We start from the raw sequence: 26612 nt of genomic DNA, 5'->3' as shown, positions 1-26612 counted from the left end.
TGCCGCCGCAGGGTAGCGCAGGCGCGGCTCCGTAATGTTCTATCCTTGTCGCTAGGGGCCTGCCAGGTTCCCACGCCTGACAGGGACCCCTGTCATGATCCCAATGGCAGGGGATCACAAAAGGACAAGCACAAAAACAAAACAAGCTCTAGGGTGATGGAACCTGAGCTGACCGCGATCCTGAACCTAAACACACAACTAGCAGTAGCCGGGGAACGTGCCTACGATGATTCCTAGACGTCTCGCGCCAGCCGAAGGATTAACTTCCCCTATAAGAAGAAACACAGACCTCACTTGCCTCCAGAGAAATACCCCACAGAAATAGCAGCCCCCCACATGTAATAACGGTGAAATGAGAGGAAAACACATACGTAGTTATGAAAATAGAATCAGCAAAAATGAGGCCCGCTAAAGCTAGATAGCAGAGGATACAAAAGTGAACTGCGCGGTCAGCGAAAAACCCTTCAAAAAACCATCCTGAAATTACTTGAACTCATGTGCCAACTCATGGAACATGAGGAGTAATTTCAGCCCACTAGAGCAACCAGCAGCAAGGAATCACATATCTGCAAGCTGGACTAAGACAAAAATTAAGCAAAACGTGGAACAGGAAAATCAAAACTTAGCTTGTCCAGAAGATAACAGATGCAGGGAGCAGAGGTAAAAAGACACGCTGATTACATTGATAGCCGGCGAGGAAATGACAAAAAAGCCAGGTTAAATAGGAAACTCCCATAACCTGATGGAACAGGTGGACACCAGAGACCGTAGAGAACACAAGTCACCCAGTACCATCAGTAACCACCAGAGGGAGCCCAAAAACAGAACTCACAACAGTACCCCCCCCCCTTGAGGAGGGGTCACCGAACCCTCACGAGAACCACCAGGGCGACCAGGATGAGCCCTATGAAAAGCACGGACCAAATCGGCAGCATGAACATCAGAGGCAATCACCCAAGAATTATCCTCCTGACCATAATCCTTCCACTTGACAAAATACTGGAGTTTCCATCTGGAAACACGAGAATCCAAGATCTTCTCCACAACATACTCCAATTCACCCTCCACCAGCACCGGAGCAGGAGGCTCAAGCGAAGGAACGACAGGTACCTCATACTTCCGCAACAACGACCGATGGAACACATTATGAATAGCAAACGATGCCGGGAGATCCAAACGAAACGACACAGGGTTAAGAATTTCCAAGATCCTATAGGGACCGATGAACCGAGGCTTGAACTTAGGAGAAGAGACCTTCATAGGAACAAAACGAGAAGACAACCACACCAAGTCCCCAACAAGAAGTCGAGGACCCACGCGGCGACGGCGATTAGCAAACTGCTGAGCCCTCTCCTGGGACAACTTCAAATTGTCCACCACATGACTCCAAATCCGATGCAACCTATCCACCACCATGTCCACTCCAGGACAATCAGAAGGCTCCACCTGACCAGAGGAAAAACGAGGATGAAACCCCGAATTACAAAAGAAAGGAGAAACCAAGGTAGCAGAACTAGCCCGATTATTAAGGGCAAACTCGGCAAGCGGCAAAAAGGAAACCCAGTCATCTTGATCAGCAGAAACAAAACACCTTAAATAAGTTTCTAAAGTCTGATTAGTTCGTTCCGTCTGGCCATTCGTCTGGGGATGGAATGCAGACGAAAAGGACAAATCAATGCCCATCTTAGCACAGAACGTCCGCCAAAATCTAGACACAAACTGGGATCCCCTGTCAGAAACGATGTTCTCCGGAATGCCATGCAAACGGACCATGTTTTGAAAAAATAGAGGGACCAACTCAGAGGAGGAAGGTAACTTAGGCAAGGGTACCAGATGAACCATCTTAGAAAAGCGGTCACACACAACCCATATGATGGACATTTTTTGAGAGACAGGGAGATCCGAAATAAAGTCCATGGAAATGTGCGTCCAAGGCCTCTTCGGGATAGGCAAAGGTAACAACAATCCACTGGCCCGAGAACAGCAAGGCTTAGCCCGAGCGCAAACTCCACAAGACTGCACGAAAGAACGCACATCCCTCGACAAGGAAGGCCACCAAAAAGACCTGGCCACCAAGTCTCTAGTACCAAATATTCCAGGATGACCTGCCAACACAGAAGAATGGACCTCGGAGATGACTCTACTGGTCCAATTATCCGGAACAAACAGTCTTTCCGGCGGACAACGATCAGGTTTATCCGCCTGAAACTCCTGCAAAGCACGTCGCAAGTCTGGGGAGACAGCCGACAAAATCACCCCATCCCTAAGGATACCAGTGGGCTCAGAATTTCCAGGGGAGTCAGGCACAAAACTCCTAGAAGAGCATCCGCCTTCACATTCTTTGAACCTGGCAGGTATGAAACCACAAAATTGAAACGGGAGAAAAACAGTGACCAACGAGCCTGTCTAGGATTCAGACGCTTGGCAGACTCAAGGTACATCAGATTTTTGTGATCAGTCAAGACCACCACACGATGTCTAGCACCCTCAAGCCAATGACGCCACTCCTCAAATGCCCACTTCATGGCCAAAAGCTCCCGATTACCAACATCATAATTCCGTTCAGCGGGCGAAAATTTTCTAGAAAAGAACGCACATGGCTTCATCACTGAGCCATCAGAGCTTCTCTGTGACAATACCGCCCCCGCTCCAATCTCGGAAGCATCAACCTCAACCTGAAAAGGAAGCGACGTATCTGGCTGACGCAACACAGGAGCAGAAGAGAACCGGTGCTTAAGTTCCTGAAAGGCCTCCACAGCCGCAGGAGACCAATCAGTAACATCAGCACCCTTTTTAGTCAAATCCGTCAAAGGCTTAACAACACTAGAAAAATTAGTTATGAAGCGACGATAAAAATTAGCAAAGCCCAAGAACTTCTGTAGACTCTTAAGAGATGTAGGCTGCGTCCAGTCACAAATAGCCTGAACCTTGACGGGATCCATCTCAATAGTAGAAGGGGAAAAAATATACCCCAAAAAAGAAATCTTCTGGACTCCAAAGAGACATTTAGAACCCTTTACAAACAAAGAATTGGCCCGCAGGACCTGAAACACCTTCCTGACCTGCTGAACATGAGACTCCCAGTCATCAGAAAAAACCAAAACATCATCCAAATACACGATAATAAATTTATCCAGATATTCACGGAAAATATCGTGCATAAAAGACTGGAAGACAGAAGGAGCATTAGAAAGTCCAAAAGGCATCACCAAATACTCGAAATGGCCCTCAGGCGTATTAAATGCGGTTTTCCACTCATCACCCTGCCTTATCCGCACAAGATTATACGCACCCCGAAGATCAATCTTAGTGAACCATTTAGCCCCCTTAATGCGAGCGAACAAATCAGTCAACAATGGCAAAGGATACTGATATTTGACTGTAATCTTATACAAAAGACGATAATCTATGCAAGGCCTCAAGGAACCATCTTTTTTGGCCACAAAAAAAAAACCTGCTCCCAAAGGGGACGAAGATGGACGGATATGTCCCTTTTCCAAGGACTCCTTAACATAATTCCGCATAGCAGTATGCTCTGACACTGACAGATTCAACAAACGACCTTTAGGGAATTTACTGCCAGGAATCAAATCTATAGCACAATCGCAATCCCTGTGAGGAGGAAGCGAACTGAGCTTAGGCTCCTCAAAAACCTCCCGATAATCAGACAAAAATACCGGAACCTCAGAAGGAGTAGATGAAGCGATAGAAATCGGAGATGCATTATCATGAACCCCCTGACATCCCCAGCTTAACACAGACATTGTTTTCCAGTCCAGGACTGGGTTATGAGTTTGTAACCATGGCAGACCAAGCACTAAGACATCATGTAAATTATACAGTACCAGGAAGCGAATCACCTCCTGATGAACGGGAGTCATACGCATGGTCACTTTTGTCCAGTACTGAGGTTTATTCGTAGCCAAAGGTGTAGAGTCAATTCCTTTCAAAGAAATAGGAACTTCCAGAGGTTCCAGACTAAACCCACAGCGATTGGCAAATGACCAATCCATAAGACTCAGGGCAGCACCTGAATCCACATAGGCATCGACGGAAATGGATGATAATGAACAAATCAGCGTCACAGACAGAATGAACTTAGACTGTAAAGTACCAATGGCAACAGACTTATCAACCTTTTTTGTGCGTATAGAGCATGCTGATATAACATGAGCTGAATCACCACAATAAAAACACAATCCATTTTTCCGCCTATAATTTTGCCGTTCACTTCTGGACTGAATTCTATCACATTGCATTATCTCAGGTGCCTGTTCAGAAGACACCGCCAAATGGTGCACAGGTTTGCGCTCCCGTAAACGCCGATCAATCTGAATAGCCATAGTCATGGACTCATTCAGACCTGTAGGGGCCGGGAACCCCACCATAACATCTTTAATGGCCTCAGAAAGGCCATCTCTGAATTTTGCAGCCAGAGCGCACTCATTCCACTGAGTAAGCACCGACCATTTCCGAAATTTCTGACAATATATTTCTGCTTCATCATGCCCCTGAGAGAGAGCCAATAATGCTTTTTCAGCCTGAATCTCTAGGTTAGGTTCCTCATAGAGCAAACCCAATGCCAGAAAAAACGCATCCACATTGAGCAACGCAGGATCCCCTGGTGCCAATGCAAATGCCCAATTCTGAGGGTCACCCCGGAGGAAAGATATAACAATCTTGACCTGCTGAGCAGGGTCTCCAGAGGAGCGAGATTTCAAGGAAAGAAACAACTTGCAATTGTTCCTAAAATTCAGAAAACTAGATCTATCTCCAGAAAAAAACTCTGGGACAGGAATTCTAGGTTCAGACATAGGCGTATGTACAACAAAATCTTGTATATTTTGAACCTTAGCAGCAAGATTATTCAGGCTGGAAGCCAAACTCTGGACGTCCATGATAAACATCTGAGGTCAGAGCCATTCAAGGATTAAGAGGAGGAAAGAAGCAGTTAAGCTGCAATTAAGGCTAGGCAGCAAACACTGAGGAGGAAAAAAAAAAAAAATCTTCCTCAGACTACTTTTCCTCCTACTTCAGCCAAAACGATGACCAATTTTTTCTGGCCGGCTATACTGTCATGATCCCAATGGCAGGGGATCACAAAAGGACAAGCACAAAAACAAAACAAGCTCTAGGGTGATGGAACCTGAGCTGACCGCGTTCCTGAACCTAAACACACAACTAGCAGTAGCCGGGGAACGTGCCTACGATGATTCCTAGACGTCTCGCGCCAGCCGAAGGATTAACTTCCCCTATAAGAAGAAACACAGACCTCACTTGCCTCCAGAGAAACACCCCACAGAAATAGCAGCCCCCCACATGTAATAACGGTGAAATGAGAGGAAAACACATACGTAGTTATCAAAATAGAATCAGCAAAAATGAGGCCCGCTAAAGCTAGATAGCAGAGGATACAAAAGTGAACTGCGCGGTCAGCGAAAAACCCTTCAAAAAACCATCCTGAAATTACTTGAACTCATGTGCCAACTCATGGAACATGAGGATTAATTTCAGCCCACTAGAGCAACCAGCAGCAAGGAATCACATATCTGCAAGCTGGACTAAGACAAAAATTAAGCAAAACGTGGAACAGGAAAATCAAAACTTAGCTTGTCCAGAAGATAACAGACGCAGGGAGCAGAGGTAAAAAGACACGCTGATTACATTGATAGCCGGCGAGGAAATGACAAAAAAGCCAGGTTAAATAGGAAACTCCCATAACCTGATGGAACAGGTGGACACCAGAGACCGCAGAGAACACAAGTCACCCAGTACCATCAGTAACCACCAGAGGGAGCCCAAAAACAGAACTCACAACAGACCCCCCTGAATCTTCCCCCCACAACACCCCCTGCCACGGGATGTTGCCTGAACAAAACCCAGTCAGCTTCTGACTAACTTCCTATCCAACCCCAAGTTTTACCAAAGTGTGAGGAGTGGCCTAATAAATAGAACCTTTTGCTCCCCCTAGTGGCTGGAGTGTGAAGTGTAGTGTGTGACAGTGATACCTCGTCAGGTGAACTCCTTTAGTGCCATCAGACGTACCATCACTCCCCTTAGGGGCAGAGCATCATACTGCAACGACCAGGTCTCTGGGGCGCTGCAGAACAGCTACAATGCAAATGACCCACAGAGGAGTGGTGAACTCCCCAGTCTTGTAGAAACAAGAGAACAATTATAAAACCAAAAACACATGGGCCACCTGCATAGCGAACAAGTCTGTAGAAACCTGTTCACACCACCAAAGAACTTGAAGACACAAAAGCGCACAGAGAGGTCAAAAATACTCTGTTGTAAAAAAGTCACAGTAAATAAGCAAGTGCTAGTAGAAAAATGAAAAAAATACAGGGTATTTAGTTAAAGTTTTTTAGCAAAAAAAGTATGCTAAGCTGCTCCACTAATCGCCAAGGTATACCCATAATAGAGCAGTCCTGTCTAATGTATATAATCCCTATCTGATGTATTTAAAAACCTGATCATCTGTATAGTACCTGTATGAACAGGGCTCAGAGAGAAAATATCCACGTAGAACATGCGAGATGGAACAGCTACAATGCAAATGACCCACAGAGGAGTGGTGAACTCCCCAGTCTTGTAGAAACAAGAGAACAAAAAATACGTTACCAATTAATACGTTTGCAAAAAAACGTATTAACTAAATACCCTGTATTTTTTCATTTTTTGACTAGCATTTGCTTATTTACTGTGACTTTTTTACAGCAGAGTATTTTTTTACCTCTCTGTGCGCTTTTGATCATGCACAGTGCATGATCAGCAAGTCTCTGTCAGTGCAGAGCTGACAGCTTCTAAGGCATGGTGATGGTACTTCATCTCCATGCTATAGAAGTGATCAGCCTGCAAAAAATGATTGTCCCATAGTAGAACAAAGAAAAAAAAGTAAAAACAATTTTTTTTTTAATAATTGTAAAAACTCTATATATTCTGTCACTAAATAAATATTTGAATGAAAAAAAATATAAACAATAAAAGTACACATTTGGTATCGCCGTGTCCGCAACGACCCAACCTATAAAATTGTCCCACTAGTTAACCCCTTTAGTGAACACTACAAAAAATAAAAATAAAAAACAAGGCAAAAAACAATGCTTTATCATCATATCGCTGATCAAAAAGATGGATATAAATAAACTGGGTACGGCTGAAAACATCATCTTGTCCCACAAAAAACAATCCACAATACAGCTCCATCAGGGAAAAATAAAAAAAGTTATAGCTCTCAGAATAAAGTCATGCAAAAATAATAATTTTTTCTATTAAATAGTTTTTATTGTATAAAAGCACCAAAACATTTTTTGTTAACACTGCCTCTCAAAAAGTGAAATAGAAGGCAATCAAAAAATGTTGTGCACCCAAAAATGGTACCAATAAAAACGTCAACTCATCCCGCAAAAAACAAGGGCTTCGGTGGAATAATATAACTGTTTGTTATTTTTAAATCAAAAAGTAAAACTGTGTTTTGTTTTATTTCTAATAAAAGACTTTATTCTGGCTGTGACTTTATTTACCATATAACTATAAGATTAGTAACGGATAGATTTCTTAAAGACGCTTCTCCATTACTAAGACGTGGGCTTGATGTCACCTGACAATACAAAGATGACACTAACACCACAAATATGAACCCCACTTGCCACCGCTACAGGGCAAGTGGGAAGAGCTGGGCAAAGCGCCAGAATAGGCGCATCTAATAGATGTGCATTTTCTGGGCAGCTGCGGGCTGCTATTTTTAGGTGAGGGGGGCAATATCCATGGCCTCTTACCAGCCTGAGAATACCAGCCCCCAGCTGTGAGCTTTAGCAAGTATGGTTGTCATAAATGGGGGGACCCCACCCTGTTTTTTTTACTTATTTATTTCAATAATTGTTTAAAAACAGTGCGGGGACCCCTCTATTCTTGAAAAAGTAAAACAGCGCTACTTCCCATCTGCACTCTGCCATGAGCCCAAACAGTGGTTTACCCCATATATGGGGGGGTATCAGTGTACTCAGGACAAAATGCACAACAATGTTTGGGGTCCAATTTTTCCTTTTACCCTTGGTAAAATAAAAAATTGGGGGCAAAAGGATCATTTTTGTGGAAAAAATGATTTTTTATTTTTACAGTTCTACATTATAAACTTCTGTGAAGCACTTGGGGGTCAAAGTGCTCACCACACATCTAAATTCCTTGGGGGGGGGGGGTCTAGTTTCCAAAATTATGTCACTTGTGAGGGTTTTCACTATTTCGGCACATCAGGGGCTCTCCAACCCTGACATGACGTCCAAACTCAATTCCAGCCAATTTTGCATTGAAAAAGTGAAACGGCGCTCCTTCCCTTCTGAGCTCTGCCATGCGCCCAAACAGTGGTTTACCCCCACATATGGAATATTAGTGTACTCAGGACAAATTGCACAACAATTATTGGGGTCCAATTTCTCCTCTTACCCTTGGTAAAATAAAAAATTGGGGGGCGAAAAGATCATTTTTGTGGAAAAAATATGATTTGTTTTATTTTTATGGCTCTACGTTATAAACTTCTGTGAAGCATTTATGGGTTCAAAGTGTTCACCACACATCTAGATAAGTTCCTTGGGGAGTCTATTTTTCAAAACGGTGTTACTTGTGGGAGGTTTCCACTGTTTAGGCACATTAGGGGCTCTCCAAAAGCATCATGGTGTGCGATCTTAATTCCAGCCAATTTTGCACTGAAAAAGTAAAACGGAGCTCCTTCCCTTATTAGCTCTGCCATGCGCCCAAATAGTGGTTTACTCCCACATATGGGGTATCAGCGTACTCAGCACAAATTGCACAACAATAATTGGGGTCTAATTTCTCTTATTACCTTTGGTAAAATAAAAAATTGAGGGTGAAAATTCATTTTTGTGGAAAAAATATGATTTTTTTTATTGTTACGGTTCTACATTATAAACTTCTGTGAAGCACTTGGGGGTTGAAAGTGCTCACTACACATCTAGATAAGTTCCTTGGGAGTCTAGTTTCCAAAATGTCACTTGTGGGGGGTTTCCACTGTTTAGGCACATCACGGGCACTCCAAACGTGACATGGCGTCCAATCTCAATTCCAGCCAATTTTGCATTGAAAAAGTAAAACTGTGCTCCTTCCACTCCGAACTCTGCCATGCACCCAAACAGTGGTTTACCCCCACACATGGGGTATCAGCATACTCATGACAAATTGCACAACAACTTTTGGGGTCTAATTTCTCCTGTTAACCTTGGAAAATAAAAAATTGGGGGTGAAAAGATTATTTTTGTGGAAAAAATATGATTTTTTTTATTTTCACAGTTCTTCGTTATAAACTTCTATGAAGCACTTGGGGTTCAAAGTGCTCACCACACATCGAGATAAGTTCTGTGGGGGAGTCTATTTTCCAAAATGATGTCACTTGTTCACTTGAGGAGGGTTTCCACTGTTAAGTGGTTTACCTGCACATACTCGGTATCGGCGTACTCAGATCAAATTTCACAACAACGTGTGGGCTCCAATTTCTCCTGTTACCCTTGTTAAAAAAAAAAACAACTTGGATCTGAAGTACATTTTTTTGTGAAAAAAGTTAAATGTTCATTTTTTTTTTTTAAATTCCAAAAATTCCTGTGAAACACCTGAAGGGTTAGTAAACATCTTGAATGTGGTTTTGAGCACCTTGAGTGGTGCAGTTTTTACAATGGTGTCACTTTTGGGTATTTTCCATAATATAGACCCCTCAACGGGATCCATTGAAGCATTTCAGAGTTATTACCTCATAAAAGGACAGTGGTCAGAATTGTAATTGGCTTGGTCATTAACAATCAAACCACCCTTGGGGGTAAAGAGGTTAAAGGGGCTGTCCAGCCTGAGGCTGCCAGTATGCAGTCACTCTATGTGACTGTAGACTTGTGAATCCTCACATAGCACACAATGTGCACTGTGAGGATTCTTCACTTTCAGCGCCGGGAACGACGGTCACATATGTTTTACTAAATTATTTTATTGAAGCATAAGGAAACCCAATAACAAAATAACATTGAAGACACAGGATTTGTCATGAACTATATATTTTTAGCAAAACTAGAGAACATTAAATTAAGTGCTTCTTCACACACACGTTTTATTCCAGCATAGAACGACATTTAACCCCTTAATAACCACCGATACACCTTTTAATGGCAGTAGTTAAGGGTACTTAAACCACAGCGCCGTTAATTAGAGGAAAAAGTGTATAGCGTGCCTCAGTGTCGGAATTCCTATGGGGTCTCAGCTGCAATGGGTAGCCGAGAACCCAGAGAACATAATTTGGTTCGGCTTTTACCGACCCCAGGGTTGAGATTGCTGTTATTAACTGTATAACGGTGACCGCAAAGAAAGTGTGATTTGCCATTTAATTTCTCTCTCCTCTGATGTGATCGCACATGAGAGGAGAAAGAAATTTGGTCCCCGATTTTCCCCCCTGTACCTCCTGGTGTCCCTGGGTCCTCCTGGTTCCCCCTAAGGCCGCTGGCATCTTCTTCCAGTAAAAAAAAATGGCGGACGCCCAGTTACCCTTGTGAAAATAAAAAACTGGGGGCTAAAAAATAATTTTTGCGGAAAAAAGGATTTTTTATTTTCACAGCGCTGCGTTATAAACTTTAGTGAAACACTTGGGGGTTCATAATTCTCACAACACATCTAGATAAGTTCCTTGGGGGGGTCTAGTTTCCAAAATGGGGTCACTTGTGGGGGGTTTCTACTGTTTAGGCACAACAGGTGCTCTGCAAACTCAACATGACGCCTGCAGAATATTCCATCAAAGTCTGCATTCTAAAATGGCGCTCCTTCCTTTCTGCTCTGCCATGCACCCAAACAGTGGTTCCCCACCACATATGGGGTATCAGCGTACTCAGGACAAATTGCACAACAACATTTGGGGTCCAATTTCTTTGGATACCCTTGAAGAAATAAAAAAAATTCGGGGCTAAAACATAATTTTTGTGGAAAAAAACGATTTTTTATTTTCATGGCTCTACGTTAGAAACTTCTGTGAAGCACTTGGGGGTTCAAAGTGTTCACCACACATCTAGATAAGTTCCTTGGGGGGTCTAGTTTCTAAAATGGTGTAACTTGTGGGGGGTTTCCACTGTTTAGGCACATCAGGGGCTCTCCAAACACAACATGGCATCTGATCTCAATTCCAGCCAATTCTGCATTGAAAGTCAAACGATGCTCCTTCCCTTCTGAGCTCTGCCGTGCGCCCAAACAGTGGTTTACCCCCACATATGGGGTATCGGCATATTTAGGAGAAATTGCACAACAAATTTTGTGGTTCATTTTCTATTTTTACATTTGTGAAAACAAAAAACTGGTTCTGAAATAAAATGTTTGTGAAAAAAAGTTAAATGTTCATTTTTTTCCTTCTACATTGTGATGGGGTGTACGGCAGAGCAAAAAGGGACAACAGGCCGAGGGATGATTCAACAGATTTATTATCAAGAACGCTGGAACAACACATGCAGGTAGATCTACAGAGTCCACAATTAGTCCAACGGAACAGATTCGGGGGCACCTCCCGATAATCCTTAGTATTGGGGGAAGGAGACATATTGTTACAGGTGAACTCCCAGCACAAGAAAATACATAAATTACAGCTAATAGAAACCAGAGAACAGTTACATACATCAAATGGCATATTATTCAAATACAGGACAGGGCAAAAGTACATATCATGACATACATTGCTTCAGTTTCTGTGAAGCATGTAAAGGGTTAATTAACTTCTTGAATGTGGTTTTAATCACCTTGAGGGGTGCAGTTTTTAGAATGGTGTCATTTTTGGGTGTCATTTACACCCCTCAAAGTGACTTCAAATGTGGTATGGTCCCTAAAAAAAATGGTTTTGTAAATATTTTTGTAAAAATGAGAAATCGATGGTCAACTTTTAACCCTTATAACTTCCTACCAAAAAAGATTTTGGTTTCAAAATTGTGCTGATGTAAAGTAGACATGTGGGAAATGTTATTTATTGACTATTTTGTGTTACATATCTCTCTTGTTTAAGGGCATAAAAATTAAAAGTTTGAAAATTTGTAAAATTTTAAACGTTTTTGCCATATTTCCATTTTTTTCATAAATAAACAGAAGTCATAACGAATAAATGTTATCACTATCATGAAGTACAATATGTCACGAAAAAAACATTCTTAGAATCAGCGGGATCTTTTGAAGCGTTCCAGAGTTATAACCACATAAAGTGACAATTGTCAGAATTGTAAAAAATGCCTGGTCATTAAGTGGCAAATTAGCTCTGTCACTAAGGGGTTAAAAATAAACAATACTTTTTTAAGTCTTTCTATTGACATATGGGAGCGCACAGGGTACAGATGAAAGGATGAAAAGTTTCTTTTTTTTTTTTTAAATCCACAACACCTTTCGATGGAACAGCTCCATTTTCATCAGGTGCCACCTGGTGAAGACGGAGCTGTTCTGTCGAAACGCGTTGTGGATTTCAATAAACAAAGAAACTTTTAATCATTTGATCTGTGTCCTGTGCGCTCCCATGTGACCGGAGTATCCTGCAACTCCCTGTTTATTCCTCTCCTGAGGCACCCAGCAGGAGCAGCATAGGACCTTTCTCAATAAACATCCCCCCGACCGCCAGCTGGGTGCTCCGTTAGCCTGTCTTCTCTGTGTCTATCTTTACATTGACATAGGTCTTTTTTCATTCCTGGGGATCCAGAAGAGCCAAGGTTATTTGGCACCAGCTTATGCATCTGGAGCAGAGCAGGCACCCCTCCCCCTCTCTCTGGTGCCAAAGGCTGTGTAACAAGGGCACCAGGGAGAGGGGTTAGTTGTGGCCGAGTTATTTAAAGGCACAGTACTTAGACAGAGTCCACTGAGCACCCATTCATGAGCACCCCCGCTCCCTTGCACATAAACAGTTGGGACCAACACAACCTTCCTCACGACACACCTTGTTCTTGCTCCAGCTGCTTTAGTCCAGGCAAATCAAAGGCAGAAGAGGCAACTGTGTCCAACGGGAAAAACAAAGTAATTTTTAATAGAACAGGATGGTAGGAAATAAGATGACAAAAAGGGCACAACTGGATTACTGTTCTCTCCCTGATGCTGACTGTAGCCATACCCACAACGGTTGTAGAAGCAGAAAATCACAACAATCTACACACTGGAATCTGGGCGCTTGTAACTAGAGTTGAGCGACCTTGACCTTTTTAGAGTCGAGCCGGGTTTTGCGAAACCCGACTATGTCCAAAGTCGGGTCGAGTGAAATCGGCCGATTATTACGTAAAGTCGGGATCGACCGAAACACGAAACCCAATGCAAGTCAATGGGGCAGCATAGTCGGCAGTGAGTGGGGGCCAGGAAAACACCTAGAGTGGCCATTTTAATGTCAAAACCATCCATTCTTCTTAATGAAGCTTGTCAAGCGTAATTTACCTTATAATAATTGGAAGGCATTTGAAATTGGGGGTCATTTGGCTAAAGTTGTGGGGGGTAGGGCTGGTTCAAGTAATTAGTGGGCCCAGGAAATCTGGACCACGTCACGGCAGTGGAGCAGGGAGAGGTAAGTATTTCAACTTTGCAAGTGCTGTGAACCTGAGCAAGCAGGGGGGGCCCACTCGTTGGCATTGGCACTGGCACAGGGCCCCTCAAAGTACAGCGGTGTGTTTGCACGGCGGGGGCGCCTCCCACCGGCAGCAACACTTTTGCGTACTATGAGAGGCCCTGTGCCAGTGACGTCGCCAACTAGTATTCCTCCCCCCACCTGATGAAGGAACCTGCACTTTCATCTGCACCTTCCTCTTTGTCCCCGTGTAAGGTGGTATGGTATGCGGGAAGAGCAACCTGACTTTCAGCAGGGTCACAATGTTGTTGTGTAGCGTGCACGGGGAATGTTGCGTTATGGGTCAATGTACCAGCAGACTCATCTATCACTGGCTGGGCAATGGGCACGATGAAGTGGAAACACAGATATAGGCCCAAAGAAGAAAGTGGGCTAAATGCAGTTCAAAATTGGTAACACAGGAATAACCAGGGGGCATTGCAGTGGAGGACAACTGGAATGAGAGGCTGACACAGAGAGTAGGGCCAAATCAGTAAGTAGTCGAAATGCAGTTCAAAATTGGCAACCGTAGTAAACAGGCGGCACAGCTTTGTTCAGTGGAGGAGAACAGCAAGGAGTGGCAGACACCGATAGTAGGCCCCAACCCAACTAGTAGGCCAAATGCAGTCTAACATTAACAACTACTTAACGAGAGGCTGAAAATGGTATTTCAGGACAGGAAACCAGGAGAACAGCAAGGAGTGGCAGACACCGATAGTAGGCCCCAAACCAACTAGTACGCCAAATGCAGTTGTTCCATTTAACCACAATTTAATGAGAGCCTGAAGATAGAAGCTCAGGAAAGGCAACCTGGGGAACACCTTGGAGTGTAACACACCATCTCTCTCCACCCCATACCCATTTTGTAGGCCTAATGCTGTGTACTTTTCTACAACTACTAAACGAGAGTCGGAAGACCGAAGCAATGGCAAGGAAACCTGGGGAACACCTTGGAGTGTAACACACCATCTCTCTCCACCCCATACCCAATTTGTAGGCCTAATGCAGCCTACTTTCCGACACCTACTAAACGAGAGCATGAAGATCGAAGCTCAGGAAAGGCAACCTGGGGAACACCTTGGAGTGTAACACACCATCTCTCTCCACCCCATACCCATTTTGTAGGCCTAATGCTGTGTACTTTTCCACCAACTACTAAACGAGAGCCGGAAGATCGAAGCTCATGAAAGGCAACCCGGGGAACACCTTGGAGTGTAACACAACCTCTCTCTACACCACGAAAGGGCTGATTCTTAGGAAGGAAGGCTGTTGTAAATAAGCATTGCGCGTCCGAGGGTGATTATATTCTTATTCGGTATCTACTCACCCTCGGACGCGCCATGCTTCTTGATTTGTAATTAATGTTTATTTGCAATGTGCTTTTGACTTACTCAATTATTTTTTTAATTATTGATTTTATTAAATTAATAGTTTAACATCTTATTGGAAATAATTTAAAGGAGACGCAACAGGACAACACTCGGTGGATGCCATATCTGTGTTAACAACTCCAAAAAACTTTCAGTTAACTTCTTGCAGGAGAAAGAAATTGTAGCTGTTGGACCTTTGTAGTACAGTTCCAGATATTTGTTGTGTGTTTGTTTTGATTGTTAAAATGTCTGCATTTGAGATCTCAACACGATCTTATTTTTTATAATCAAATTAATTTTTTAAATATTTTATTAGGTTGGTTCAAGGGGTACACGGGCAGCAATAGACAGGTCAGTGGAGGCCTAGTGGAAGGAGTGACGGCAGACAGGCATCAAAGGCCTAACATTGGGCTGGCTGTAGGCAAGTTAAAATTGGTTCCAGGGGAACACGGCCATCAGTGGCCTGGTCAGTGTAGTTGTAGTTGAAAGAACGGGACGCAGACAGGCTTCGAAGGCCTAACATAACAAACTTGGGCTGGCTGTAGGCACTTTTAAATTTGTTCCAGGGGTACATGGGCAGCAGTGTATGGTCAGTGGAAGTCTAGTGGAAGGAGTGACCGCAGACAGGCTTCCAAGGCCTAACATAACAAACTTGGGCTGGCTGTAGGCACTTTTAAATTGGTTCCAGGGGTACACGGGCAGCAGTGGTCTGGTCAGTGGAAGTCTAGTGGAAGGAGTGACCGCAGACAGGCTTCCAAGGCCTAACATAACAAACTTGGGCTGGCTGTAGGCACTTTTAAATTGGTTCCAGGGGTACACGGGCAGCAGTGGTCTGGTCTGTGGAAGTCTAGTGGAAGGAGTGACCGCAGACAGGCTTCGAAGGCCTAACATAACAAACTTGGGCTGGCTGTAGGCACTTTTAAATTGGTTCCAAGGGTACACGGGCAGCAGTGGTCTGGTCTGTGGAAGTCTAGTGGAAGGAGTGACCGCAGACAGGCTTCCAAGGCCTAACATAACAAACTTGGGCTGGCTGTAGGCACTTTTAAATTGGTTCCAGGGGTACACGGGCAGCAGTGGTCTGGTCTGTGGAAGTCTAGTGGAAGGAGTGACCGCAGACAGGCTTCGAAGGCCTAACATAACAAACTTGGGCTGGCTGTAGGCACTTTTAAATTGGTTCCAGGGGTACACGGGCAGCAGTGGTCTGGTCTGTGGAAGTCTAGTGGAAGGAGTGACCGCAGACAGGCTTCCAAGGCCTAACATAACAAACTTGGGCTGGCTGTAGGCACTTTTAAATTGGTTCCAGGGGTACACGGGCAGCAGTGGTCTGGTCTGTGGAAGTCTAGTGGAAGGAGTGACCGCAGACAGGCTTCGAAGGCCTAACATAACAAACTTGGGCTGGCTGTAGGCACTTTTAAATTGGTTCCAGGGGTACACGGGCAGCAGTGGTCTGGTCTGTGGAAGTCTAGTGGAAGGAGTGACCGCAGACAGGCTTCCAAGGCCTAACATAACAAACTTGGGCTGGCTGTAGGCACTTTTAAATTGGTTCCAGGGGTACACGGGCAGCAGTGGTCTGGTCTGTGGAAGTCTAGTGGAAGGAGTGACCGCAGACAGGCTTCGAAGGCCTAACATAACAAACTTGGGCTGGCTGTAGGCACTTTTAAATTGGTTCCAAGGGTACACGGGCAGCAGTGGTCTGGTCTGTGGAAGTCTAGTGGAAGGAGTGACCGCAGACAGGCTTCGAAGGCCTAACATAACAAACTTGGGCTGGCTGTAGGCACTTTTAAATTGGTTCCAGGGGTACACGGGCAGCAGTGGTCTGGTCTGTGGAAGTCTAGTGGAAGGAGTGACCGCAGACAGGCTTCGAAGGCCTAACATAACAAACTTGGGCTGGCTGTAGGCACTTTTAAATTGGTTCCAGGGGTACACGGGCAGCAGTGGTCTGGTCTGTGGAAGTCTAGTGGAAGGAGTGACCGCAGACAGGCTTCCAAGGCCTAACATAACAAACTCTGGCTGGCTGTAGGCACTTTTAAATTGGTTCCAGGGGTACACGGGCAGCAGTGGTCTGGTCTGTGGAAGTCTAGTGGAAGGAGTGACCGCAGACAGGCTTCGAAGGCCTAACATAACAAACTTGGGCTGGCTGTAGGCACTTTTAAATTGGTTCCAAGGGTACACGGGCAGCAGTGGTCTGGTCTGTGGAAGTCTAGTGGAAGGAGTGACCGCAGACAGGCTTCCAAGGCCTAACATAACAAACTTGGGCTGGCTGTAGGCACTTTTAAATTGGTTCCAGGGGTACACGGGCAGCAGTGGTCTGGTCTGTGGAAGTCTAGTGGAAGGAGTGACCGCAGACAGGCTTCGAAGGCCTAACATAACAAACTTGGGCTGGCTGTAGGCACTTTTAAATTGGTTCCAGGGGTACACGGGCAGCAGTGGTCTGGTCTGTGGAAGTCTAGTGGAAGGAGTGACCGCAGACAGGCTTCCAAGGCCTAACATAACAAACTTGGGCTGGCTGTAGGCACTTTTAAATTGGTTCCAGGGGTACACGGGCAGCAGTGGTCTGGTCAGTGGAAGTCTAGTGGAAGGAGTGACCGCAGACAGGCTTCCAAGGCCTAACATAACAAACTTGGGCTGGCTGTAGGCACTTTTAAATTGGTTCCAGGGGTACACGGGCAGCAGTGGTCTGGTCTGTGGAAGTCTAGTGGAAGGAGTGACCGCAGACAGGCTTCCAAGGCCTAACATAACAAACTTGGGCTGGCTGTAGGCACTTTTAAATTGGTTCCAGGGGTACACGGGCAGCAGTGGTCTGGTCTGTGGAAGTCTAGTGGAAAGAGTGACCGCAGACAGGCTTCGAAGGCCTAACATAACAAACTTGGGCTGGCTGTAGGCACTTTTAAATTGGTTCCAGGGGTACACGGGCAGCAGTGGTCTGGTCTGTGGAAGTCTAGTGGAAGGAGTGACCGCAGACAGGCTTCCAAGGCCTAACATAACAAACTTGGGCTGGCTGTAGGCACTTTTAAATTGGTTCCAGGGGTACACGGGCAGCAGTGGTCTGGTCTGTGGAAGTCTAGTGGAAGGAGTGACCGCAGACAGGCTTCGAAGGCCTAACATAACAAACTTGGGCTGGCTGTAGGCACTTTTAAATTGGTTCCAGGGGTACACGGGCAGCAGTGGTCTGGTCTGTGGAAGTCTAGTGGAAGGAGTGACCGCAGACAGGCTTCCAAGGCCTAACATAACAAACTTGGGCTGGCTGTAGGCACTTTTAAATTGGTTCCAGGGGTACACGGGCAGCAGTGGTCTGGTCTGTGGAAGTCTAGTGGAAGGAGTGACCGCAGACAGGCTTCCAAGGCCTAACATAACAAACTTGGGCTGGCTGTAGGCACTTTTAAATTGGTTGCAGGGGTACACGGGCAGCAGTGGTCTGGTCAGTGGAAGTCTAGTGGAAGGAGTGACCGCAGACAGGCTTCGAAGGCCTAACATAACAAAATTGGGCTGGCTGTAGGTACTTTAAATTGGTTCCAGGGGTACATGGGCAGCAGTGTATGGTCAGTGGAAGTCTAGTGGAAGGAGTGACGGCAGACAGTCTTCGAAGGCCTAACATAACAAAATTGGGCTGACTGTAGGCACTTTTAAATTGGTTCCAGGGTAACACGGCCAGCAGTGGCCTGGTCAGTGTAGTAGTTGTAGAAAGAAGGGACCGCAGACAGGCTTCGAAGGCCTAACATAACAAAAATGTCAAAACAATGGTATTGTCAGTGCCAGGCATTGAAGGATGTCAGCGCCTAGACTACACATTGGTGAAGCTGTGAGAGATAATTTTGCTAGTGGTAGAGCACTGTTTGAGCTGGGGGGGGGAACTGTCTTGTGGCCGGCGGTACAGGCACAGGGCCCCTCATATTACAACGGTGTGTCTGACGTTGGGTGCGCACCACCACCGCCAGAGACACTTTATTGTACTATGAGGGACCCAGTGGCAGTGCCGTCGACCAAAAGCGGCCACACCCACCTCTTCAGACAAACAGCACTCTCAAGGGTCCAAGCGCAAAGTGGCGATAGCACGGCCCCGTGTGGGGAGTTTGGCCATTTCGTGAGGTGGAAACATGTCGTATGCTGGACAATCAGGTGAAGAAAATTACGAGATTGGAAAAGTCATTCAGAATAGTCCACAGGCAAGACCTTTTCATAGGAAAGCTAGGTGTCAGCCGGGCAGGGTGGGGCAAAAGATTTTGAAATCCAGTTGTGGTTCATTTTAATGAAGGTTAGATCATCTACATTTTGGGTAGCCAGACGAGTCCTTTTTTCTGTTAGTATTGAACCTGCAGCACTGAATACTCTTTCTGATAGGACACTAGCTGCCGGGCAAGCAAGCTCCTGCAATGCATATTCTGCCAATTCTGGCCAGGTGTCTAATTTGGATGCCCAGTAATCAAATGGGAATGACGGTTGAGGGAGAACGTCGATAAGGGATGAAAAATAGTTTGTAACCATACTGGACAAATGTTGTCTCCTGTCACTTTGAATTGATGCTGCAGTACCTGTCCTGTCTGCGGTCATAGAAAAATCACTCCACAACCTGGTCAGAAAACCCCTCTGGCCAACGCCACTTCTGATTTCTGCCCCTCTAACACCTCTGGTCTGCTGGCCCCTGGAGCTCGTGTGAGAACGATCACGGGCGCTGTGTGCAGGGAATGCCAGAAGCAAACGGTCAACAAGAGTTGATTGTTTTGTTGCTAATATTAGTTCCAAGTTCTCATGTGGCATAATATTTTGCAATTTGCCTTTATAGCGAGGATCAAGGAGGCAGGCCAACCAGTAATCGTCATCGTTCATCATTTTTGTAATGCGTGTGTCCCTTTTGAGGATACGCAAGGCATAATCCGCCATGTGGGCCAAAGTTCCCGTTGTCAAATCTGCGGTTGTGCTTGGTTGAGGGGCAGTTGCAGGCAAATCTACGTCACTTGTGTCCCTCAAAAAACCAGAACCCGGCCTTGCCACGCCACCAATTTCCCGTGCCCCCGGGAAAGCTTCCTCATTAAAAATATACTCATCCCCATCATCCTCCTCATCCTCCACCTCCTCTTCGCCCGGTACCTCGTCATGTACACTGCCCTGACCAGACAATCGCTGACTGTCATCAAGGCTTTCCTCTTCCTCTGGTGCAGACGCCTGATCCTTTATGTGCGTCAAACTTTGCATCAGCAGACGCATTAGGGGGATGCTCATGCTTATTATGGCGTTGTCTGCACTAACCAGCCGTGTGCATTCCTCAAAACACTGAAGGACTTGACACATGTCTTGAATCTTCGACCACTGCACACCTGACAACTCCATGTCTGCCATCCTACTGCCTGCCCGTGTATGTGTATCCTCCCACAAAAACATAACAGCCCGCCTCTGTTCGCACAGTCTCTGAAGCATGTGCAGTGTTGAGTTCCACCTTGTTGCAACGTCTATGATTAGGCGATGCTGGGGAAGATTCAAAGAACGCTGATAGGTCTGCATACGGCTGGAGTGTACAGGCGAACGGCGGATATGTGCGCAAAGTCCACGCACTTTGAGGAGCAGGTCGGATAACCCCGGATAACTTTTCAGGAAGCACTGCACCACCAGGTTTAAGGTGTGAGCCAGGCAAGGAATGTGTTTCAGTTGGGAAAGGGAGATGGCAGCCATGAAATTCCTTCCGTTATCACTCACTACCTTGCCTGCCTCAAGATCTACAGTGCCCAGCCACGACTGCGTTTCTTGCTGCAAGAACTCGGACAGAACTTCCGCGGTGTGTCTATTGTCGCCCAAACACTTCATAGCCAATACAGCCTGCTGACGTATGCCAGTAGCTGCCCCATAATGGGAGACCTGGTGTGCAACAGTGGCAGGTGCGGATGGAGTGTTTGTGCGACTGCGGTCTGTGGACGAGCTCTTGCTTCTGCAGGAGGACGAGGAGGAGGAGGAGGAGGAGGGGGTGCGAACGGCTACAGACAACTGTTTACTAGACCGTGGGCTAGGCAGAACTGTCCCAAACTTGCTGTCCCCTGTGGACCCTGAATCCACCACATTTACCCAGTGTGCCGTGATGGACACGTAACGTCCCTGGCCATGCCTACTGGTCCATGCATCTGTTGTCAGGTGCACCTTTGTGCTCACAGATTGCCTGAGTGCATGGACGATGCGCTCTTTAACATGCTGGTGGAGGGCTGGGATGGCTTTTCTGGAAAAAAAGTGTCGACTGGGTAGCTCGTAGCGTGGTACAGCGTAGTCCATCAGGTCTTTGAAAGCTTCGCTTTCAACTAACCGGTAGGGCATCATCTCTAACGAGATTAGTCTAGCTATGTGGGCGTTCAAACCCTGTGTACGCGGATGCGAGGCTAAGTATTTCCTTTTTCTAACCATAGTCTCATGTAGGGTGAGCTGGACTGGAGAGCTGGAGATCGTGGAACTAGCGGGGGTGCCGGTGGACATGGCAGACTGAGAGACGGTGGGAGATGGTATTGTTGCCGCCGGTGCCCTAGATGCAGTGTTTCCTACTACGAAACTGGTGATTCCCTGACCCTGACTGCTTTGGCCTGGCAAAGATACCTGCACAGATACAGCAGGTGGTGCGCTAAATGGTGGTCCTACACTGCCGGAAGGGATGTTGCGTTGATGACTAGCTTCATTGGCCGAGGGTGCAACAACCTTAAGGGACGTTTGGTAGTTAGTCCAAGCTTTCAAATGCATGGTGGTTAAATGTCTATGCATGCAACTAGTATTGAGACTTTTCAGATTCTGACCTCTGCTTAAGGAAGTAGAACATTTTTGACAGATGACTTTGCGCTGATCAATTGGATGTTGTTTAAAAAAATGCCAGACTGCACTCTTTCTAGCATCGGATACCTTTTCAGGCATTGCAGACTGAGCTTTAACCGGATGGCCACGCTGTCCTCCACCAGGTTTTGGCTTTGCCACGCGTTTTGGGCAAGATACGGGCCCGGCAGATGGAACCTGTGGCGATGTTGATGCCTGCTGCGGCCCCTCCTCCTCCTCTGCTTCAGAACTGCTGCCGCCTGCACCCTGTTCCCCCAATGGCTGCCAATCGGGGTCAAGAACTGGGTCATCTAATAACTCTTCTTGTACCTCCTGCGCAACTTCGTCTGTGTCACCGTGTCGTTCGGTGGTATAGCGTTCGTGATGGGGCAACATAGTCTCATCAGGGTCTGATTCTTGATCAGCACCCTGCGAGGGCAATGTTGTGGTCTGAGTCAAAGGACCAGCATAGTAGTCTGGCTGTGGCTGTGCGTCAGTGCACTCCATGTCAGATTCAATTTGTAATGGGCATGGACTGTTAACTGCTTCACTTTCTAAGCCAGGGACGGTATGTGTAAAGAGCTCCATGGAGTAACCCGTTGTGTCGCCTGCTGCATTCTTCTCTGTTGTTGTTTTTGCTGAAGAGGACAAGGAAGTGACTTGTCCCTGACCGTGAACATCCACTAACGACGCGCTGCTTTTACTTTTACCAGTTTCACGAGATGAGGCAAAAGAGCTAGAGGCTGAGTCAGCAAGATAAGCCAAAACTTGCTCTTGCTGCTCCGGCTTTAAAAGCGGTTTTCCTAATCCCAGAAAAGGGAGCGTTCGAGGCCTTGTGTAGCCGGACGACGAACCTGGCTCCACAGCTCCAGACTTAGGTGCAATATTTTTTTCCCCACGACCACCTGATGCTCCACCACTACCACTACCCTCATTACCAGCTGACAATGAACGCCCCCGGCCACGACCTCTTCCACTAGACTTCCTCATTGTTTTAAAAACGTAACCAAACTAACGTTATTTGTTGCAGTCACACAACTTACACGGTGAGCTATAACTTCAGTATGATTTAGCTACCCCTTTACAGGTTGGTGAGACCACAGCGAAAATCAGGCCCAATGTTACACACTCTTTTTTTGGTGGCTGCAAATTAGAGAGATGCCCCACACGCAGGACTGTCACTGAAGCACAAATGTTAATATTAATGTCACACTATTATTTTTTTTTTTTTTTTTTTTTTTTCAGGAACACTTTAGAAACCCCCCCCCAAAAAAAAAATAGATTTTTGCAGGGAGAATTTAGAAAACAAATGTAACAAACTATATGCTTTCTATGGGCCACTGAGTGAGAGATGACGCACACAGGAATCAGGAGTGGCACACAAGCCCAGAGGCCAATATTTTTCTACCAATGATTGATGGAGTTATTTTCTCTGGTAGATTTTGGAACCCAAATCAAGGAAAAAAAATGTAGGCTTTCTATGGACCACAATTGGAGAGAGAGAGAGAGAGAGAGAGAGATGGCACACCCAGGAGTCAAGACTGGCACACAAGCAGAAAGGCCAATATTAATCTCCCATTTTTTGGGGGGTTTTGTTTTTTTTTTTTGTTTTTTTTTTTTTCAGGGAGACTTTAGAAAAAAAAATAATAAAAAAAATATGATTTTATCAGGAAGAATTTAGAAACCAAATAAAATAAAATGATTTTTTCAGGGAGAATTTATAAAACAAATAAAAACAAAAATAGGCGTTCTATGGCCCACTGACTGAGAGATGACGCACACAGGAGTCAGGAGTGGCACACAAGCCCAGAGGCCAATATTTTTCTACCAATGATTGATGTAGTTATTTTCTCTGGTAGATTTTAGAACCCAAATCAAGGAAAAAAAATATAGGCTTTCTATGGACCACAATTGGAGAGAGAGAGAGAGAGAGAGAGAGATGGCACACCCAGGAGTCAAGACTGGCACACAAGCAGAAAGGCCAATATTAATCTCCCACTGTTTTTTTTGTTTGTTTTTTTTTTTTTTTTTTCAGGGAGACTTTAGAAAAAAAAATAATAAAAAAAATATGATTTTATCAGGAAGAATTTAGAAACCAAATAAAATAAAATGATTTTTTCAGGGAGAATTTAGAAAACAAATAAAACCAAAAATAGGCGTTCTATGGCCCACTGACTGAGAGATGACGCACCCAGGAGTCAAGACTGGCACACAAGCAGAAAGGCCAATATTAATCTCCCACTGTTTTTTTTGTTTGTTTTTTTTTTTTTTTTTTCAGGGAGACTTTAGAAAAAAAAATAATAAAAAAAATATGATTTTATCAGGAAGAATTTAGAAACCAAATAAAATAAAATGATTTTTTCAGGGAGAATTTAGAAAACAAATAAAACCAAAAATAGGCGTTCTATGGCCCACTGACTGAGAGATGACGCACCCAGGAGTCAAGACTGGCACACAAGCAGAAAGGCCAATATTAATCTCCCACTGTTTTTTTTGGTTGTTTTTTTTTTTTTTTTTTCAGGGAGACTTTAGAAAAAAAAATAATAAAAAAAATATGATTTTATCAGGAAGAATTTAGAAACCAAATAAAATAAAATGATTTTTTCAGGGAGAATTTAGAAAACAAATAAAACCAAAAATAGGCGTTCTATGGCCCACTGACTGAGAGAGAGAGAGAGATGGAACGCTTAGTACTGGCACACAAGCCCAAAGGGCAATATTAATCTCCCTTTTTTTTTCCAGGGAGAATTTCTAAAACCCAAAAAAAAAAAAAAATAGGCTTTCTATGGCCCACTATTTGTGAGAGAGATGGGACGCTCAGGACTGGCACAGATGGCACGCTCAGGACTGGCACAGAAGCCCAGAGGCCAATATTAATCTCCCTTTTTTTCTGGGAGAATTTATAAAACCAAAAAAATATTTAAATAGGCTTTCTATGGCCCACTATTTGTGAGAGAGATGGCACGCTCAGGACTGGCACAGATGGCACGCTCACAACTGGCACACAAGCCCAGAGGCCAATATTAATCTCCCTTTTTTCAGGGAAAATTTATAAAACCAAAAAAAAATTAAATAGGCTTTCTATGGCCCACTATTTGTGAGAGAGATGGCACGCTCAGGACTGGCACAGATGGCACGCTCACAACTGGCACACAAGCCCAGAGGCCAATATTAATCTCCCTTTTTTCAGGGAAAATTTATAAAACAAAAAAAAAAATTAAATAGGCTTTCTATGGCCCACTATTTGTGAGAGAGATGGCACGCTCAGGGCTGGCACAGATGGCACGCTCAGGACTGGCACACAAGCCCAGAGGCCAATATTAATCTCCCTTTTTTTCAGGGAGAATTTATAAAACCAAAAAAAAAAATAAATAGGCTTTCTATGGCCCACTATTTGTGAGAGAGATGGCACGCTCAGGACTGGCACACAAGCCCAGAGGCCAATATTAATCTCCCTTTTTTTCAGGGAGAATTTATAAAACCAAAAAAAAAAATAAATAGGCTTTCTATGGCCCACTATTTGTGAGAGAGATGGCACGCTCAGGGCTGGCACAGATGGCACGCTCAGGACTGGCACACAAGCCCAGAGGCCAATATTAATCTCCCTTTTTTTCAGGGAGAATTTATAAAACCCAAAAAAAAATAAAATAGGCTTTCTATGGCCCACTATTTGTGAGAGAGATGGCACACTCAGGACTGGCACACAAGCCCAAAGGCCAATATTAATCTCCCACTGTATTTTTATCAGGGAGAATTTATACACCCCACAAAAAAAAATACAGAAAAATGAAAAGGCTTTCTATGGCCCACTATGTGAGAGAGATGGCACACACAGGGATGGCACTCTAGCAGAAATGCCAAATTGCCAATCTTAATCTCCCACCAAAAAAAAAAAAAAAAAAACAGGGAATGTCCTACAATTACTATCTCCCTGCCTGCAGTAATCTCAGCCAGGTATGGCAGGCAGCTACTATCTCCCTGCCTGCAGTAATCTCAGCCAGGTATGGCAGGCAGCAATAAGGAGTGGACTGATGCACAAATGAAATAAAAAGTGTGGACAAACAAAAAAGATAGCTGTGCAGAAAGGAAGGAACAAGAGGATTTGTGCTTTGAAAAAAGCAGTTGGTTTGCACAGCGGCGTACACACAGCAATGCAGCTATCAGGGAGCCTTCTAGGGCAGCCCAATGAGCTACAGCGCTGAGGGGAAAAAAAAAAAAAAAAAAAAATTCCACTGTCCCTGCACACCGAGGGTGGTGTTGGACAGTGCAAATCGCTGCAGCACAAGCGGTTTTGTGGTTAATGGACCCTGCCTAACGCTATCCCTGCTTCTGACAAAGCGGCAGCAACCTCTCCCTAAGCTCAGATCAGCAGCAGTAAGATGGCGGTCGGCGGGAACGCCTCTTTATAGCCCCTGTGACGTCGCAGACAGCAAGCCAATCACTGCAATGCCCTTCTCTAAGATGGTGGGGACCAGGACCTATGTCATCACGCTGCCCACACTCTGCGTTTACCTTCATTGGCTGAGAAATGGCGCTTTTCGCGTCATTGAAACGCGACTTTGGCGCGAAAGTCGCGTACCGCATGGCCGACCCCGCACAGGGGTCGGATCGGGTTTCATGAAACCCCGACTTAGCCAAAAGTCGGCGACTTTTGAAAATGTTCGACCCGTTTCGCTCAACCCTACTTGTAACCTCTTCAACGTGGTGCCCTCCTATAGTCCTGGAGACCCGTAGTACAGGCTATTAGTCCTTGTTCCTCAGTCGTGTAGATTCCAGGGCAACAGTTCTTTCCTACCTGGAGGATTGGCAGTGCTTTGTATCATGCACATCTGTCCTGTACAAGTCCCAGACAGTTCTGAGGAAGTAACAGCTTC

The sequence above is a fragment of the Ranitomeya imitator genome, chromosome 4 (genome assembly GCF_032444005.1).
Source record: "Ranitomeya imitator isolate aRanImi1 chromosome 4, aRanImi1.pri, whole genome shotgun sequence".
In the NCBI taxonomy this organism is placed as follows: Eukaryota; Metazoa; Chordata; class Amphibia; order Anura; family Dendrobatidae; genus Ranitomeya; species Ranitomeya imitator.
The sequence above is the reverse complement of the archived record's forward strand: the minus strand, read 5'-3'. Positions refer to the sequence as shown.